Genomic DNA, 18981 nt, shown 5'->3' on the forward strand with positions numbered 1-18981 from the left:
CACTGATTGGAAAAATAGAGACAGATAAAGCCCTCAAGTATTAACTAGGGTTACTGAATATAAAATTTTTTCATACTTTGCACATTAGTTTCAGGCAATATCATTAGAGCAGAGTAATTAAATCACCCATCTATATAGCAGCAGTTTTTGGTTCGTTGTGATACGCAACATATTAGAAACAAACACTCARCGGGCTACTGAAAAATTTATACCTAAGTGAATTATAGAACAAAAMTAAAACATAATTTTTCCATTTATAAATACCCCAAAAAAGGTCTGTTTGCCTTTATCAAATGCAAGATACAAGGATATTTCCTTGCTCTGCATCTAACAAAACAGTTTTATAAAAATCTGTTATTTTCCCACAGTTGATGTGCAAGTTCAGACATATATAAAAACCCTGAACTCAATGCCTTTGAGTTGACTCACTACTAGTTATCCTAGGCTGCAATAATGTTTTGCTTTGAAAGAAAAAAAATATTCTCTGATACATTAAGCTTTCATACTGTATACACTGTTTTCCCAACCCAAACGGAAACGTCTTGCTAAACAGTCTTTTGTCTAAGGTTCACCCAGATGATTCACTAGGGATCCCAGAAGTTAATGGCAGGCCTTTCACTGACCTGACAGGAGCTTGGAGAGTACTGAAGGCAAAGTTCATACCTAACTTTAGACTCTAGATTGTAGATAATACGTATCTTAGTTTGACACCCTATACTCTCTTAGAGTCAGAGAAGAAGAAAAGACAGACACTGTGGCATGGTGCATTTAATCCCATATCAAACACCTCAAATAGATCAGATTATGTATGACATGGTAKGTTCCTCTACATCAGAGATCGAATTCTGTTCCAGAAGTCCCAGGGAATGTTAAAACTCCCTCTGACTTACTCAAGTAAGATGGATAAATCAGATTAAGAACAGACATTTTGGAGCCAATTTTTTAGTCTCTTAAAGGTCTCATCTCAAATTTAAAATTAGAAGGAGCTAAAATAGTGATGCTGTGGATGCCAGTGGCCATGGGATTTTGCTTCTCTGAGTTCTAGATACCTGGCCATAGACTGACTTAAAATCTCCCTTGCTTATAAGTAATAAGAAATTTATATAACTTATAAGCAATAGGAAAGTCTTCATGCTCTTTATCTAAATTCTGCTCAAAGTGGAGTGAAAAAAAGCAAGTGGAATTATTAGATGGTTCCTGAATTATACAATGCATCAATATTAATAGGATCTTATCTTGAATGATTTGGCTCAAGAGTGCAAAAAACAAAAAAAAAAAAAACAAACAAAAAAAACCACTTTCCAGAAAAGTGTGTTTTAAAGTATTTTCAAGTCAATGTGTTCAGCTTTTATTATTGTATAATCCCTTTGCAGAGAAGCAAGTTATGACATTCTTATATAAGCCACATCAAACTGTATTATATTGTTTATACCTGAGTATCACACAGCTGAAGTCTCAGAACTAAAGAGTCCCTAAAACACACAAAAATCCAGTATTTGCAAGAAACAAGTTTTCAAATTACATTTGGACTACCTGACAATATTATGTTGTGTCATTTAAAGGTTGTACAGGTTTTTTTCAGGATTAATTCACTGATGACTTTTTGCTGTGTTATTTTATAGTTAATAAAAACCTATGAGTCACAATAGTATGACTTCATTTCTGAAAGATGGCAAACAATCTTCACCTTTAAATGGACTTTAATGGGTATATTTAAATGGAAATTTTTTATTTTTTTGTTTTTAAAACCTGTACTCCAAGTTCACAACCTAGAATAAAGTAAATGGCATTTTCTGCTAGATACAGTGGTGCTGTTACATCACAAAAACAAAACCATCATACTATCTGACACTATTCATAACATGCATAGTCTGTGCTGAGAGGCCCTACAGTGAATCTGAAGACTTGTGTCAGGTCTGGATTAACCTACACTGACAACTGAACGCAGAAAGCTAGAAAAATGTCTGCTTATACCTGGCTCAACCACGGTCAACAGACCCTCACTGCTTAGGCATTAAAATTAGTTTTTATAAATAACTAAACATGTAAAATATTACTAAAGGAAAATTCTTAAGAAAAGTTTAGCTTATTATTCCTCCTGAAATTTCATACTATGTTTAAGTCTTTTTGAAGGCAGAAAAGAAATGCAACGTTCTCATGCACATTACAGAAAAGCAATTAGATGCTCTACTCACCCCAGGTTTTCTGCAAATAGGTTGTTCTTTTAAACTAACAAATCATCATGAAAAAATACTATTACTCTTCTGAATAACAATAAATGAAGTATTATGCTTCAGGGTATACAATTTTTTGTTCTTGATAAATATGCAGTATTAGTAACTACAAAGTCATTACATGTTTTATTGTTTTTGAAAGCTAAGGATCGAACACAGTCACAAAATGACAGAAGAATCTGTTGGACACTTTTCAAAAAATGAAGGTAATGTCAGATGCCTTTATCTATCATATAACTGATGAGGACAGAATTACAGCCACTGCCCTAGTTGCTAAATTAGTCCTTGGAGTAAAATACATTTATGATCAGTTAGAATCCAAATTCTATATGCGGAATTAATTGTCCTTTGGTAAGAAAGGATTGATGTTTTGGCTGTAATTTTTGGAGCCTGTTCTCTTTTAAGGAGGCTCTTCCTTTTCCTACACATTTATACATTAGTATTTCACCCTAGAACAGTACACTTTTTTGAAAATGTACAATACTAGCAGTCCACAGAAACACCACATCACCTAAAGATCAAGACCAATTAAAATCCTTCCCTCTGCAAGCAGAATGTTATCACCACCTCTTAAATAAGAATCAAGGGCTAGACCCTTAGTAAGATTAACATCTAAGAACATCTCCCCTTGGACAAGCCCTATTGTGCTTTTCAGAAGTGCCTCAGCCCAAGCTGCCAGTGGTTTAGTGTCTACTCAAAGCTAATTCAGAAGCCTAGATATACCTTTGGCTACTTTTCAGCTATGCAAGTGGTGCTTGCCACAGCACAGCTGTAGCTCTAAGCCCCGAATTGCAGAGAACTGGGATAGGGCTGAAGTATGCCATAGCTCCCTCCAACCTCCTTGCCGAGATTTCCTTCCCTCAGACCTAGGGCTTTCCTTAGCATGCACTGGGGAGGCAGCCAGCATAYATGCCCAAATCTAAAGCCAAGAAGTACTGCCCAGTCCAATAGTTTGGTCAGAGCCCCAAAAATCCTGACCTAGGAAGTGTTCAGTATGCAACTGGCAACATGAGCACTTTTGGCATAAAATAAGCCCTGAAGAGGGCAACTATATGTGTATGTATATATATAAAAAAAAATCTGTAGTGTTCAAAAGGTGAAGAAACCCAATATGGTTCTAGGCCTGAATCTGGGCCCTGATTTCTGGAGTATTTCTGTTTTTATCCTGTAGTTATTTACCATAAGCTACATAATCAGTTCTGAAAGCCTACTCCTTAAAGGAAGATCTACAGTTTCTAGCTAAGAACTTTCTTCACCAGGCTAGAAAGTCATCTTTTGCCTGATGCTTCTACCTCAGCCCCACAAATATCACCTTGCTGGCTAAAGCATAACAGAGTTTCTACCGGAGTACTCATTGCTTAACAGTCAGCAATATCCCTCAGAACAAGAGAGACTCTTGCCTTGAGAAATAAGAAGGAACATAGACCCTGCCATACAGGGACATGTAAAACGTGAGTGTTTTTCCAGAAGGGTCTTTTCCCAGCAGCAACATCTAAAGAATTACTCAGTATATTACTAGCATATTCTTTTCATAGGAGATTTTCATTCTTCCCATCTCTGATTCTGCACTCCTTCCTCATACAAATAGTTTAATTGRTTCCTACATAAAAATCCCATATACAAGAAAAACACAGGGTTAGGCCATCAGACTGACTCCAGGAACAAACCGATGCACAACTGCATCCAAGAGTAAAAATGTTTGTTTTTGGAAACTAGTCAGCATCATTCTGGAATCACAGTTTAAACTTTAGTATCCAGATTCATGAAAAGGTAGATAACCATTAATTTTCAGCTTCCTTCTTTCTGTAGAAAGTCCACAACTAATCCATACTGTGAGACTTAAAAGCAGTTTATCGCCCACCTACATATTATTTCTTCGATAGCATTTGGCCACACCCTTCAGAAAAGCTGTTTGCTTTTGATTTATGTAAATCCCACATTGGTGGCTTTGTTCATATTACCTGCTCAGGAAGCTGCAGTTAGTGTTTCATTTAAAAATGAAATACAGAAATATGTTTTYAGTGACTGATTAGAATGAAGCTAGTCTAAAATTGTTTTCTTATGCAATATTCTATAGATATGAAGTGGAATAGTCTTGATAATCTATTACACTGAAATTAAAATGACTGCAAGGCCACGGATTAGTTACTTTGAGTCAGGCATGAGGGATTTAAAAAAAAAAAACTGGTAAGTAACTAGCTCCTTTTACTCTATTTCTGTGTAGTCACACATCACCGCAACATTTCCTTTAAAGTCAMATAACACCAGTAGCTACTATGTACTTTTTGATACGCCAATTAATGTTATAACATATGTTAAAAATCCCATGTATGTTGGTATAACATACATTGTAGTCTATATTGCAGACCAAAAGATAGGATGAAACAAGTCTGTAAAATGCTGAAATAGTTCCTATCTTTCCAGGTTCAGRAGAACTTTTTGTTCTTATTTCCAATATTCTGTGATCTCAGCTCCTTTATCTTTTTCCACTTTCCCCCATTTTCTCTTGGTTGTAATTTTATTTTCAKCTCCTTTTTCCTTTAACTTTTTCAAAGCAAAATGAAAAATGAGATTATACCTGAATACAACATACATATATATATATATAAAAAAAATATAACTTCAGTTGTGAGTTTGTCCAACTGTAAAACTGTAATTATACACTTGTTTTACAGAATTGTAAAAATTAGTTTCTTAGGTTTGTTCTCAGCCTGTTTCAAACATTAGCATAAGTTTTCTTTGTCAAATTGGTACAAACACACTCGAAGCTACACCTACATCTTGCAAAGAAGGTACATACTACATTTGTATCCAGYGTTAACACTAGAAATATAGAATTCACGGGGGGGGGGGGGGGTTACAAACCCCCCAAAAGCAAGGGACATGGATAACTCAGGTGTAATGATCCAATGTAATGTAACGTAACTTGGAATGATCCAAAGGGAGAACAACACAGTGTCATTGAAAACCTAGCATGCACATCAGCTCCTTGAAAAGGGAGATAAAACTTTTAAAAGCAGCAACCCAATTATGTTGCAATATTCACCTGTAAAAATTTGGGAAATAATTCTTTCAAGGACTAAACTTAGAGACACTTGAATCTTACAGAGAAAACACTTTAGATCAGTAACTTAGAAAACAACAGACTTCCTGCTTCATGGACCCTAGCATACAGCAACTAGCTCTAGCTGTGGCACTCTTTGAAGCAAGGAAGGATAGCTCAAAAGTTAAGAACTTTAGGCACAGCTCTTTCCTGTTTCAGATTTGTAAGTCATTGTAGAATTCCATTTTAAAGCATGTATTTTCAGTTACTGACTTTGGAAASTCAGGTACTGACCACATGCTGCTAAGCATTCAGCACACTGAAAACGGAACTGAAAAGCCAGTAGCGTCACAAGTGCTGTGCTCATTGATCTTCGGTTRTATCCAACCCAGTCAATCCCTTGAAGGCCTTTTGTTTAAATATCTTGTATGATGAAAGATCATCATGTAGAACTACTGATATGATCTCTATTTGCAACTTGATGATTCTGCACCTGACTGTTCAAAAGAGACAGTGACCATAAAAGGGTACACTGCAAGGAAATGGATTTTTATCTTTACTAATCAACTTCCACATAAAGGCCTGTAACACAAATACCCTAATTTTAAGCACCTGAATCCTTTTGGTAGTGTACTATATTCAAAATGTAATAAAAATATCATTACATATCATCAGGCCTAAATAAGACATTTTTTCATCTCCAGGATCACAAATCCAACTAGTAATTTCAGGGACTTTACAACACGCTACAGCTCACTCACTGTTAGACAAAGTTTATGCAGGATGCCCATTTTCTTCTTTTTTACCTGAATATCTGAAGCAAAAGCTGAATTCTTGAACAATATATTAAAGTTCATATAAATCTAAAGCAGCTGTGCCAACAAAACAAGCCACCACCCTTGCACTCAGTTATTCATACCTTTTTATGCACATCTGATGTGGAAGAGACTTGCACATGAAGAATTAAGCACTGTGGTGAGTGAAAGATGTTGATGCCATACTAGTAGCCTCAGTCTACTGTGAGCAATCCCTACCCACTTGCCAAGACTGCCCCTTTGGRTATTTATTACGAGGGCAGTCACAAATAATACAGAACTCATACAGCAGACTGCAGATACAGAGATATTGAAGCCATCGGCAAGAGGAAATTGGCAGCTTTCTTGCCACAGCAATACTGCTTTAAAAACACTGAAAGCTACATAATTGGAAGCATCATAGTTGTAATTCAGTATGTTTGATCAGGGCCTGGAAATTAATGTTTCTGAATGCTTGCCTTCACAGACCTGAACCCTCACTGAGCAAAAGCAGGTAAAAAGTTTCAGAAAAAGGTACTTAGGCCATACGTAAAAAACACAGGAGRCAAGACCGCTCTGAAGAGCCATGTAGTGTAAAAGACTTTGCAAGTACAACCCATCAGTTTCTACCACCTGTTTTGCAAAAGAAAGAATATAGTCATGATGCAAGGACATGGGAAGAAACAGCAGCAATTTATCCTGAATGATACAAAGCAGGCCATAATCTGTCTTAAATTCGATTCATTGTAATAAACTTCAACAGAAAAAAAAAAAGTCTTAGAAGTGTTTTTGTGAACTCATGAGAATCTTAAGAGAATACTGTGTACATACAATCACATTTCTATTATCAATCATTTCATGATTCATGCAAGGCATTTTAGGACATTGAGTAAGCAATATAAAAGGTAATTTTTTAACTTGGAATAATAATAATAAAAATACACACAAGATCTATTCCTCCTCCTCCAACAAATCCCAGAAGTAAAATAAAACTACTATGTTTAGACTCAAAGTCTCCAATATATCAGAACTTTTTAAATGTATTTGGTAAGGTTCAAAGCACAGGTCAGCTGACAGGCCTCCTTGGTACATTTAGAATTATATAAAAAGAACCATTAAATTAAAAAAAAAAAATAGGTCCAAGATTTAGTTCCAATACACATCATTTTGAGTACACATTGTTCCCTGAGCCTAATTGCCTGAAAAACAGCAATAATGTGTTGAGATAGCCTGAGATAGCCACTGCACACCTGTGTAGGCAACCTCAGGATCCTGAGCCACCTCCAAACACTGCTGATGCATCAAAGGGGAGACAAGGACCAGTGTGATCAATGATCAATTCTTCAGGTTAGCAGGATTTTCTACCGCAGCAACRGGGTGTGTTAGAAAGACTTTTTTGTACTAATGGCCTGCCTCTGAGCATACCTAAATTTCTTTTTAACAGCTAGATCATAGCACAATAAGTCAATTTGTATAATTCTTAAAGGGAAATAATGCAAATGGAGAGCTTCAAGGGGGACATGAGCTCACCACAGTTACCTTGGGAAGTTTGGAATAGAAGTTTTAAAGAGAAAAACTTAATTCCCTCTGAAAAGCTCACAGAAATAATCTGATGTGGTGTTTAAGACAGGCTTTGTGTTAGGACCCAGTTCGGTTGCTTAAAATTGCCCTGTTTAAAAGCTGGTTACAAGCAAAAAAAAATAAATAAATAAAATAAAAATAAAAAAAAAAATCAACATTTAGATCTCTTTTAGTATTTGCACTAGCAGAAGCCTGGGCTGTAACCATGACATCACTGTTACCATAGTAACAAAGCATTTGGAAGGGGCAATACTAGCAAGAGACAGGGGGGGGAAAAAAAAAAAAGGCAAATAAGCATTCTTCTCCTGCTCCTACAGGCCTCCGCACACTATTAAGAGATATTCTACTTTGAAGTAGCTCTAATGGTCTTCCCTGTAAGTAGYGTTTGCAGTACACCGAGGACAGTTYGTCTTTTAAGTTTTAAATTTTTATCAGTTGATAAAAGTTGTTATTTCTGAAAGTTAGYATTTAGTACATGGAATGCTATAAACAGCTAGCCAAGTTATTTTTCTTTTGATACATAATCAAAAGARGTTAAAATTCTCATTACAAAAACCAAGCTAAAAACTTCTATTTGTCGAAAACTTTCCACCCCTTGCTTTTTTTTCAAGCTAGAAAACATCGGTATCCAGGTATTGAAACCAATGTATTGACTATTAAGATTACTTATATTACTTATACATAGGCAGCATATGCTGTCTTTCTTCTATTTTTCACTCCTGCAGGAGTTTCTTTTTTTAAATCCTTTCGTACAAAAGTCTTTTGTATTATTAAGAAAACTGTAAACAAAGGAAAACAGGGTCTTTTYTGAAGGTTATTCAGCCCCTGCTAACAAAAACTGAGAGTGCTTAGAATTTACTAAAAATGAAGCCTTAAATCCCAGTATTCCATAACCAATATGACCTTTAAAATGGCTAGCGATATACACAGAAGAGCTGATTGTCCCTATAGTGCCTCTGAAAGATCAACTTTTCTTTCACAGCTCGTTGTCATGTCACCTGTTATCCCTTCTTATGTTTTAGATCTKAATTCTGGATTATCTAGTAATGTATATTATTTTCATAGCAATTGGGAAAACTATAAATTTAGAGTGTTTACTTTTTGGAGGAGAGAAAGAAGTGGGAAGGAGGAACAGTTAGTTTTAGGAATTTTTAAAGGAATGTCAGAGTATAACACAATTGCAGTTCCAAAAGAATATGAAGATCTTCAGTTGACCGTGTTTTAGTATTCATCTTATCATACACTCAGTTAGTATCACTCAGGTGAAAGTCCAGTCTGATCTAACAGTCTTATTTTATTCAGTATATCTATGGYAATTTCAAACATTCTGCGTGTCCTACTGATTTACTTTAACTCTCTGATACTGTGTCAGTAAACATGCCTTCCTTATTTTAGCCATTATGTAATGAGATAACACTGGAATAGCTTAGAACATAGAAAGTATTCTGTAATTTTAAGTTGTATCTATGGGCCAAATCCTACGCGAGTTAATGGGGGGGAGGGGCAGGAAGGAGGGAAGTAACTGTGCGAAACAGAAGATCCCCTATGCATTCTTATAGTCCTGTGTGCTCCAAGAAATACTTAATTATGTTTGTTTATAGGTGATGTAGGAGCTAAGTTGTAAGATACTCTTTCTATTGCTTTCCCCACACCCTAGCTGAAACGAGATTAATACAACCATTAAAAATCTGATGCATACAAAAGTAAATCCACACTTGAACAGTACCTTAAACTTGATGCATGTACTATGTAAATTCCCTCTATACTTAGTGTGAGAGTAGGATAACYCATGCAACTGATAATAGAAAATAGTATCTTCCATTTCTAGGTTGTCAGTTTGAATCAGCAGTTACCACCATCTCTTGAAAATTCTGTTACTTGATGGGGTCCGTTGAGCTTCTGTTGGGCAAACACTCCTGTAGCAAGGCTGCCTGCTCAAGCTGGTACTTCACATGCATTTTATTTTGCCAGCCTCAAAAGGTAGACAGCTACAAACTTTTCTTAACCCTTTTTGTTAGGGTAAGGTTGCATTTATATTGTAGCCCCCTGTGGACTAACACTCTGAACAACTCATAGAATTGTAATAAATATCCAATGTTGACAAATCTACGTATGAAAACCAAATGCATCCATTACACTCAGATTAAAGTGATGCTTTCCCTTCAAAAACTGAAATCAGTAACAATCTCAAAGGAAAGTTTCATACTTTTAGGAGTGAAATTAAAGTATAGTTCATTTAGATAGTCTTACTTAATTTCAGATAGTTGTTCTTACATATACTGTTTATCATCATCAATAACCAAAACACAGACAGTCTGTATTTGTCAGTTATTGTTTTTGTGCACGTTGCATTTTTGCCCACTTAATTTTTCTTTGTTTACAACATCTTTATTACTATTTGTGACTTTCAAAGCAACAGATATTTGTTTCTCAATTAGGAACAAGCAATTAGTTAACCTGCAATGTTAAAGATGTTTTACCTCAGGCTTACACGCTGAAAACTGAATTAACTTGCTAGTATTTATATTCAGTCTTTATTCACATATGCCATCATGCTGAGTTCTACACCTACTAGCAAGAGATTATTTTATGTAACTTCAATTATACATTTTGGGTGGGTTCAAAGGATTAAAGTCACTGTTTGGTACACAGTTCTCAGTATGTTAATTTAGAAGATGAAAGTGAGATGCAAGAGGCTTTTACTAGTTCATTCAAAAAGCAAACTTGAAAAATGTATATTGMATTCTTTATTGGGCGAGAGCAAACCATTTTTTTTTTTAATACAGGCTTTTGATGCATGGCCTAATGCAGGCCTCAGCAAAAAGATAGCAAATCTTGGAATTTATTAYTGTCAATAGTCTGCATGACCTTTACTTTAACTGCATCTTGGCTGTCAGTAATAATCCAAGGCTGCACTTTCAATGATAGAATGAGAGATTTTGCATATTGAGTCTCCAGGTCTCCTTGAAAATGTTCAGAAATCACAGTCATTTATTCCTATTGGCAGGGCAAGGTCCATTATGAAAGCTCATTCATCTTTACTTGAAGATGAAGAGTAGAGAAACTCTGTTTTTGCTTTGAATCAAGTACTAACTACTGCAGTTTTCTTAAATAAATCAGCAAGGAGGCTTCTAGGTCCAGGGTCTGAAATCTTTCCTCATTCAGGGCACCTGTTCTCTAATGGTTCCCTTCACCTTTGTAAYATATGATTTTGGTAGTAGACAAAGTAGCATTTTAACACAGATCTGCAGATGTTACATTCTAACCTTTCTTTATTTGTGGTTTGTTTTACCTGACAGGTTAGAGAATTTGAGAGTTCAGAAAGAATCCAGCAAGGACAGGATTACAAGGGCAATAATAATAAGTAATAGCATTGCACTGGCCTTCTCTCTTAGGAGATGCTTCTAAAGCCAAAAATTACTTAAGTTAGGTACAACATGACACGTGTAGTTGTATAATACAATATACTCACAAGGTATTTTAGGCTAGGTGCAGATCAACCCCTAGTGGTTCCCTGAACTGACTGGATAAGAGCCAAAGCTGACCTGGAAGTCACACAGATGTACTGATATGGCATTATGCCCAAGTTGGTGTGTTCCTCCTGTGTGGATAGCCCTATACAGCAGGTATGAAAGTACTGTGAATATTTAAGGAGAGACTGTGGAACACAAAGAAAAGGAACAGACTGTTTTCCTACAGTGTCTGCAATAAAAATTGCATTTCAATTTCACTTCTGCAAGCTGTCCCCAGGTTTTATTTCTGACACCACACAGGAGGTTATTCTTGAGCTCCATGGGAGCCCTCCTTAGATCTGAGAGGGGAAAAGTTAGGCCAGGGGAAGGGTATGAATCAGCCTCTGAGACAACCAGTAGGGGCTAAAGAAGAATGCCTGCATGTAAGGTCCTGCAAAGGCACACAGCTGAGACCCCGCAGAGCAAATTACTGAAGCTCATGGGGTTCTGCAGAGACTCAGCGATCTGCAACACATGGCAAATACTGAGATTCAGGCCTACGCTTGAATAAATTTTTCCATTGGRGAAGGGGAGGAGGAGGAGGAGAAAAAACACCCTCTTTGCTCCCTTCTTTTTTAATCTCTGTTTTATGGCAATTAATCACAATAGAAACTAAAGGAAGCAGTAGGCATGGGAAGCTCTAATTGCCTGGGTCTATCACTACCTTATTTCTAGTGAGGTTTGGCAACCTTTTTTCCAAAAATAGTTTCCTCACATGAAAATTGTAGTTTCAGGGTAACTTATGCTATTCACAAACTCATTTAGCTCATCGCTCCAGTGAATGTGTATTCATCTATATAAAGTGGAACACTGTCAACAGGAGAGACAGACAGCAAGTCCTACAGGCACAGCATTTTTTTTCCCTTAGCTCTCTAGTTAAAATGCAAGTCCCCATGAGGTATTCATTTGGCTTACCATTCTGAGCCTGGATACAAAGTTTGCAGAATGAGATTCAGCCAATTTCATACACCAAAAAACATCYCAACTATTCCGTAAGTGAGAATACACAGACATTAAGACACCTCACATTTTCTGCTCTTCAAACCAGACTGGGATTASGACAGCAGAATTCCTTAGAACTACCTAGTTTTCAATTATTTTTTCTTCCCCTAAATTCTTTTAAAGTACCTAGTTTGCACCATAGGGTTGGAGATTATTACCACTACAAGAGAGTGCTAAGTATCTTTCGTGCATCAGTTATTAAGCATGCCAAGCTACCTCAAAACTTACTTGAGAATAAGAAAGGACTAATTGATTCATGCTGGGACACRTAACTGCTGGCAGAATTCATTCTGTACATTTGCGCCTTCCTCCACCTTCTTCTGACTTTTAAGATTTTTGCCAAATCTGCCTCACTGGCAGTGCTCTTAGAAAAGTCTCAGCAGACACTCTGAGCTACAGCAGCCAGCATACGGATAGTGGGCTGGGAAGCTATGCAACTTTCACAGCATACTTTCTATTGGCTTATAGGCACCACCACATACCCTCATGCTAGTCTATTAAGTTTTAATTCATAACTCCTATGCCTTCTGACTACATATCACATACTAAATACTCACAAAAGGATGAGGGACACAGGAAGAGGGAGTTCGTGGAAATTACAGGCTTAGGCTTGCTGATGCTATCTGTCTCCACTTTGATTAGTAAGAGAGAAGTTTCTGGTTCCCACAATTACGAGCAAGAGCTTAGAAATAGGGCAGAAAGAARGTGATGTACTGGGGTCTGTCAGATTCTCATGACATCTTGAAACACTTAGTTATGAGAGGTTTGAGTAATCCTGTTACCCTCAAAACACTATTAGCTCACGCATCTGCTTTTCTGTGGACTCCACACCTGTGGAGTAACTCACCACAGGTAGGTACAATGTATAACATGACCAAACAACTTCTTTGGTTAGCTAAGTGACTGATTCACCTACTGATTCTTCAGAGAAAATGGCAGCCTTCTGTGTCTACAACTATATTTTAGTTCTCTGTAGAACCTGGATACAATAAATAGAAACACCCTTACAGTGCAGCACACCCCTAAAGTCTTAGTCATTTCCATGGCCACTATGTAGCTACAGACASGCCACACAGGCTCACAAGATCTTATTTCATCCTTCCCTTTTACTGCTGAATTTGAATCCTATTTTATCCTATTTAGACTCACAGGAGTCACACCAATGCATTCTTTGTAGGTTTTGTCAGCACAGTGCAGGTAGCCAACAGTTAAAAGCCTTTCCCTCGAAGCCTTTTCTTCCTCTTTTTCATGTGGCCTGAATGATGGAACATATACATTCTATAACAATGTTTTTTATTSAATGTTCAAAAAGCATCTTATTTATTGTATGTATGATTAGATTAAGAGATACAATTAGAAAGTAAAATTATTTTCCTAGTAACAGTGGTAAGATCTTCAGAATCTGATTAAGTAGGATTCCCCCCGCACCCTACTGGTGGTGGCAGCAGGATGTTTCTTTGTTCAGTCCCACCTCCTCCCCCTCGATAAGAGGGTAAAAAAAGCACACAGATACAGTGTGTGGTATCTGCTATCGACAGCCAATAAAAAATTTTGGCCAACTGTGCAGACTGTATCAGCACTTAACCAGAAGTTTCCAGAACCAGATTATGCATATTGATAGACTTTTACCCTAGCTTCATGTTTTGTGTATAAGTAAATTGCATGTCTCCACTCCTTCATATAAACTATAACCATCTTAAAAACATAATCAGGATTTTTAGCCAGAGAAGTAAGCAACACAGAAGCATAAGAATAGATTAGGAAACCATTTTACAATTATAAGAATAGAAGTGTCTGAGCAATAGTCTTCGATTGCTGGTTACAAAATACTTCTCTAAATCTGCTGGTACTGGCTACTCTAATATTGYCACTGCTAAATTAAATTAGAAAACAGCTAAAATGCATTAAAACTTATATTTCCTTGTGAGTAATTATTTTGCTTCGTATAGAAAGAAATCATGAGGGAGAGGAGAGTCTATGAATCGAAACAGTTTCAGAAACCTAAGTACAGTAATCGTACTCCTTCCATTTGCATTTATTCTCATAGAGAAAGAGCAGCACACCTACCTATTTATGACAACTTTGAGATATTAGAGGCAAAGCTAGACAGGCACAGATGAAAACTGAAATTGGTTATAAGAGTTGACGAACAAAACATTAARTCTCAATGACATGCATCCAAAGTGGTGAATCCTCAGCTAGCATTTTTTAAGTTACAACAACCTGCAAATTTTTCATAAAAGGAGATAAGCTTGGAGCAGGCTTTTGTTTTGGGGACTTGTTAAAGGTCAAAGGAAGCAAGGCCGTTCGATAGGAAGAAGAAAACTGTTAAGCTCTGCTCAACAGGACCTTTCACACTGTCTTCTGTGGGTGCCAGCTAGGTGCTTGAGAGACTTTGAAAAGAACACCTGAAAGCTCACTAGTCCATTAAAAAAGAAGTGTGTGTGTGGGGGGGAATACCTACTTAATTTGATTAAATTCTTGTAAATTCTTGGAAAATATTACCACCATACTGAATAAAGCAAATTCACTTGTTGCTATCTTTCTCTTTCAAAAAGCCTTTTACAAAATCCTACATCTCACAAGATTAGTAGCTAAAGAATCAGTGAATGAGCAAAGCACAGARCATTAAAGAAACAAAAAAATCTAGAAGTTTAGGAGTACAAAACAGCAAGAAACTATATCTGGCCATTTTTCAATTTAAGAAGGGTTACTAAAAATGGTTTGRCAAATAAATGTTTCTCAATTGAGCATTTACAGCCCCAGAACCCCCACTGGAAGCTTACCTCGATTTCGGATGCATGGTTTTTAGCAACAATTTCCCGGTACAAATAGCAGATTTAGGTACTGTTGCGATCCAGGCTGCTGCCAGGGCACTGAGGAGCCTTAACGGCTCCAACGGCCACTAACGGCCCTTAACGGCCACTAACGGCCTCAAGGAGCGTCACCTGGGGAATTCCACCCCTCTCCTCCGCCCACCCCCAAACTGCTCAGACTTGGGGAAGGGGGGAGGGCGGGGAACCTCTTATCTTGGCAAAAGTTGTTACCTGAACCAAACTGAATGGTTTTATGTCCACGTTAACATTGTTAACATCGTTCCCCCTGACCAGTTTCAGCGGGACAGATCGTGGCTCGAGGAATGCGACTGGAATGCTGCCTGGGTTTAGGTCATGCTAATCTGGGTCCAAAAAAATTCAGAAAGGAAGGTATTTGTGTGATAGACCCAGCTATAAAGAAGATTTACGAGTACTCCTGTAATAAAACTTAAAAGCATGGTTTTTAATGTAGGAAAAAAGAAGGAAAAAATGCACAAAGTGTATTTTTTTTCTGAGATCTCCAACCACCAACTGAATTTTTCTTATCTTAATTCCTTAAAAGAAAGAACTCTGACAACTAAAATTTATAGACTGTACTAATCCTTAGAGTACAGATCCATTCTTTTGAAAGCCATAAATACAGAGTTAAAGAACCACAGGAAATTAGTTCTCTGAGTTATGTTAATTGCTCCCAACACTGCAGTATCTACACAAAGAAGGAATACAATTTGAAGAAGACATCATAACATATCATGGTTAAAAAAAAAATGTTATGCCTAACACGTTTCCTTATGAATTAAAAGGAGTTTGAACCACTTAAGAAAACGGGGGGGAGAGGGGAGCGGGCCTGAAACACKGGCAGAAAGTAGCCGTACAGTAGAAATAATTGATCCGAGTGCTGTGTTATCTGTCGCTTTAAATCCTCCTCTCCAGCAGCAGCAAGAGGGTGAAACCCATGAAAAGCAGCTACAGAAACAAGGAGAAAGGAAACAACATTCTGTGATTGTAGTTTTGAATTCAAAAGATTAGAAAAATACATTTAAATATTAATAGGGTGCCTTCAAACAACCTGAAGATAGTAAGCAAAGTCTAAATGACCTTGGAAGGAAAACATATTGATAACTATATTAAACATTATAAATCTCACAGAGTAAGCAATAATGTAACTGAGAGCAGTGTGAAAATGTAAACCATAGGAAATCTCTTTTATGTTAAAGGCTTAGTTTTGATTATATTAAAATATAATTAAAATACAGCTGTATCTGATGCAAACGGGGAAAAAAAAGTCATGAATGTACCATTCCACCTGACAACTCCTAACACTGAAGTCTGAATACCAGCCTTGCCCCAGCTGTCTCTCAAGTATTTTTGATTTATGATATACAGTTTATTTCGGTGTACTGCTAGTCGATCTAAGGTTTTCACTGCTTGAAAGAAGGATAAGCACCAGTTAGCTCAGTCAATGTGAACTCTGACCTGCCTTGGCTCAATTTCAAATTTTGCACTTCTGCAAAGCAAAAATAAATAATAATAAAAAAATACTTCTGGTATACCAGCACATGTGTACACATCACTGAATCAGTACGACAGCTGAATGTGGAGATCATGAAAAATACTCCATCTGGAAAACCATCACACAGAATTGCCCAAATGAAAGAAAAAGCTCAGTTGGTTCCTAGGTACAGTGGGACAGTGCGTAACCTGTCAGATATGTATTGATCTACAAACAACTCTTTGCAAGAACTAATCATAGTGCAGACTTTGTAAAGAAAAACAGCAGATGAATTTCCTAAACTTCCTGTAAGAAATACTTAAAATGCTATGCAAATCTCCCTGTATCTGAAAATGGAATAATCAGGTTTATATCACTGAAACATAAATTCTTCTTAACTTCAACGTTCACTCCCAACATGCAAAGTTATTTTATTTTTTTCCTTTCCACTTCAAAAAGAAAAGAGTCTGGAGATTTGGATTACACGTAAGTACTACTTTACAATATATATCCGAGGTTGATTTGAAAACTAGCCACTGAGAATCTTATTAGACTCAGATAAATCTGTACAGTAAGCTTTTTAAAACATTTAGCTTTGTTAAGGCTGCCTCAGCTCATCATAACAACAGGACCTGCATAGGTCAGCCAACTTGAATATAACCACATGGCTATGGTAGTGTCAGAAATTTATCTCAATTACATTACATAAAATAAATGATAGTTAGGAAAGGAAAAATGTGCAGTCCTACATAGAGCAGAGCTAAATCCTGGATCTCCATACTATTTTCAAGTTAGTGTAGCTATGATGAATAGAAGACAGTCTGGCGTGTCAGGGTTTTCTATATGACTGATAATGTTATAAGATATTTCCTCATGGCTGGTTATGTTGGAACATTCACTTTTATATGAAAAATAACAAGTCTTTCATTTACATATTCCTTAATCTTAAATTTGAAACAACTTAATGGAATTTCTACGGTATTCCACATTTGGTATTTGCAATGGAAAAAAACATTTATGAAGAAATTATACCAAGGCCTTAAAAAGTAGGGATTTTTTTCCCCTACCAGACAACTACACTAAAACTAAAATATTTAATTTCTTCTTTTCTTCTTACCACTCTTACTGCTCTGGCACTTGCTGCCATGATTGGCAACCTAACCTGGATCACATGCCACCATACTCCATCATGGGCTGATTAATGTCATTCCTCCTCCCTCATATTAAACTAAAATTTGATTATCTGCCAGAGTAATTGCTGTTGTCCCAGTTTAGCTTCAGCACTCTTGTAATGTATAGACATTACTACTGGACTAATACTTGAAACAATAATGTCCTAAACAAAAATAAGTGTCTGCCTGTATATACCACGTGCAGGCTGAAATACACACAATTTGTCTGTACTGCTTTCTGTACTGTTGCATCCCTTGTCAGTGATATATTCTTGTTTTTATTCTTGTTTTTTTAATTCTCTGATGGTTTTCTTTTCAGTGGTTTTGTGAAATCAGTCTTTCATAGCTAACATCTTCAGTTTCGTTAAATATTTCATATTTTAAATATAGCATGTTAATAATTATTTTTCAGTTCTGAAATTGGAACAAATGTAGCTGAATGCATTATTCAAGAAGAGCATCTGATCTAATTTAATATCATGTAATGCTTTGCTTGTTCTTGTTCTTTTTTTCATGTAGATGTAATATAGCATGCTTGCCAAACATGTACAAATAAGTACCTTTTCTCCTAAACAAGCTATTCAGAAATGTTATTAGCCTAAATATCTTGTCCTGAATTTTTAAAGCATGTTTCTTCCTAGTCAATCATTATTTTTTGCGCATCAGTTGTGGTAGGCTATTTCAAAAAGAGCTGTGCAATAGAATGTACCATAATATGATAAGAAAGAAGTTAATCTGCTAAGAAAGTTAGTGACCTTTTTTTCGTGATTTCTAAGATGCTCACTGAGTCTGTGTTTGAATCTCTCTCTCAAATATCTCTACGGTCTGAGAACCAAATATTTTCAGGTAGTTGGATGCCTAGGGATTTATGGCTGTGTGGTTTTCTTAGAGTATTTAAGCATCTACAGTAATTCCTTTGGTGATCAGTAAGTATAAGACAATTAGGTCCTCCTGAAAATTCCACAAGGTGCCTATTTCCTTCCTTGAAAAYTAAATTCCTTTCAGAGTTTGACTTTTAGAAGTTTTGATCCCAGCAGTAAACTCATACTTCCACCAGCACAGATCTGAGCAACCTTGAGAGGCGTTCTGGCAGGTAGGTTTGCCTGAAAGCAAGTATGTCCTTATTTCTGAAAGTAAACCTGTTTTAATCTTTAAACCTTTTAATCTAAGTTTTGTTTACTGAAACTCTAAGCTTTGTAGGTACAGAAAACATAAAACTAATTGCTTTCTATTCTCCATCTTTAGTTTCTGAATGGTGGCTCTGTCCCCGTATTTTCAAACACTCCCTCTCCTTTCTGGCTCACCAATTACACTTTCTTTCATTCAGGGAACACC

At 36.6% G+C, this 18981-nt stretch overlaps 1 long non-coding RNA gene across 1 annotated transcript in view; it reads right to left on the minus strand.

The window, feature by feature from the left end:
* LOC146600771 (uncharacterized) overlaps positions 1–15022 on the minus strand; it is a 160183-nt gene extending 145161 nt beyond the window's left edge. The window contains exon 1 of the long non-coding RNA XR_014897419.1: positions 14953–15022. This is a non-coding gene — a long non-coding RNA (uncharacterized LOC146600771). The remainder of the gene's footprint in view (positions 1–14952) is intronic.
* Positions 15023–18981: the final 3959 nt, after the last annotated feature.

Source organism: Rhea americana, unplaced genomic scaffold, assembly GCF_003343005.1.
Source record: "Rhea americana isolate MKP2758 unplaced genomic scaffold, rheAme1 scaffold_116, whole genome shotgun sequence".
In the NCBI taxonomy this organism is placed as follows: Eukaryota; Metazoa; Chordata; class Aves; order Rheiformes; family Rheidae; genus Rhea; species Rhea americana.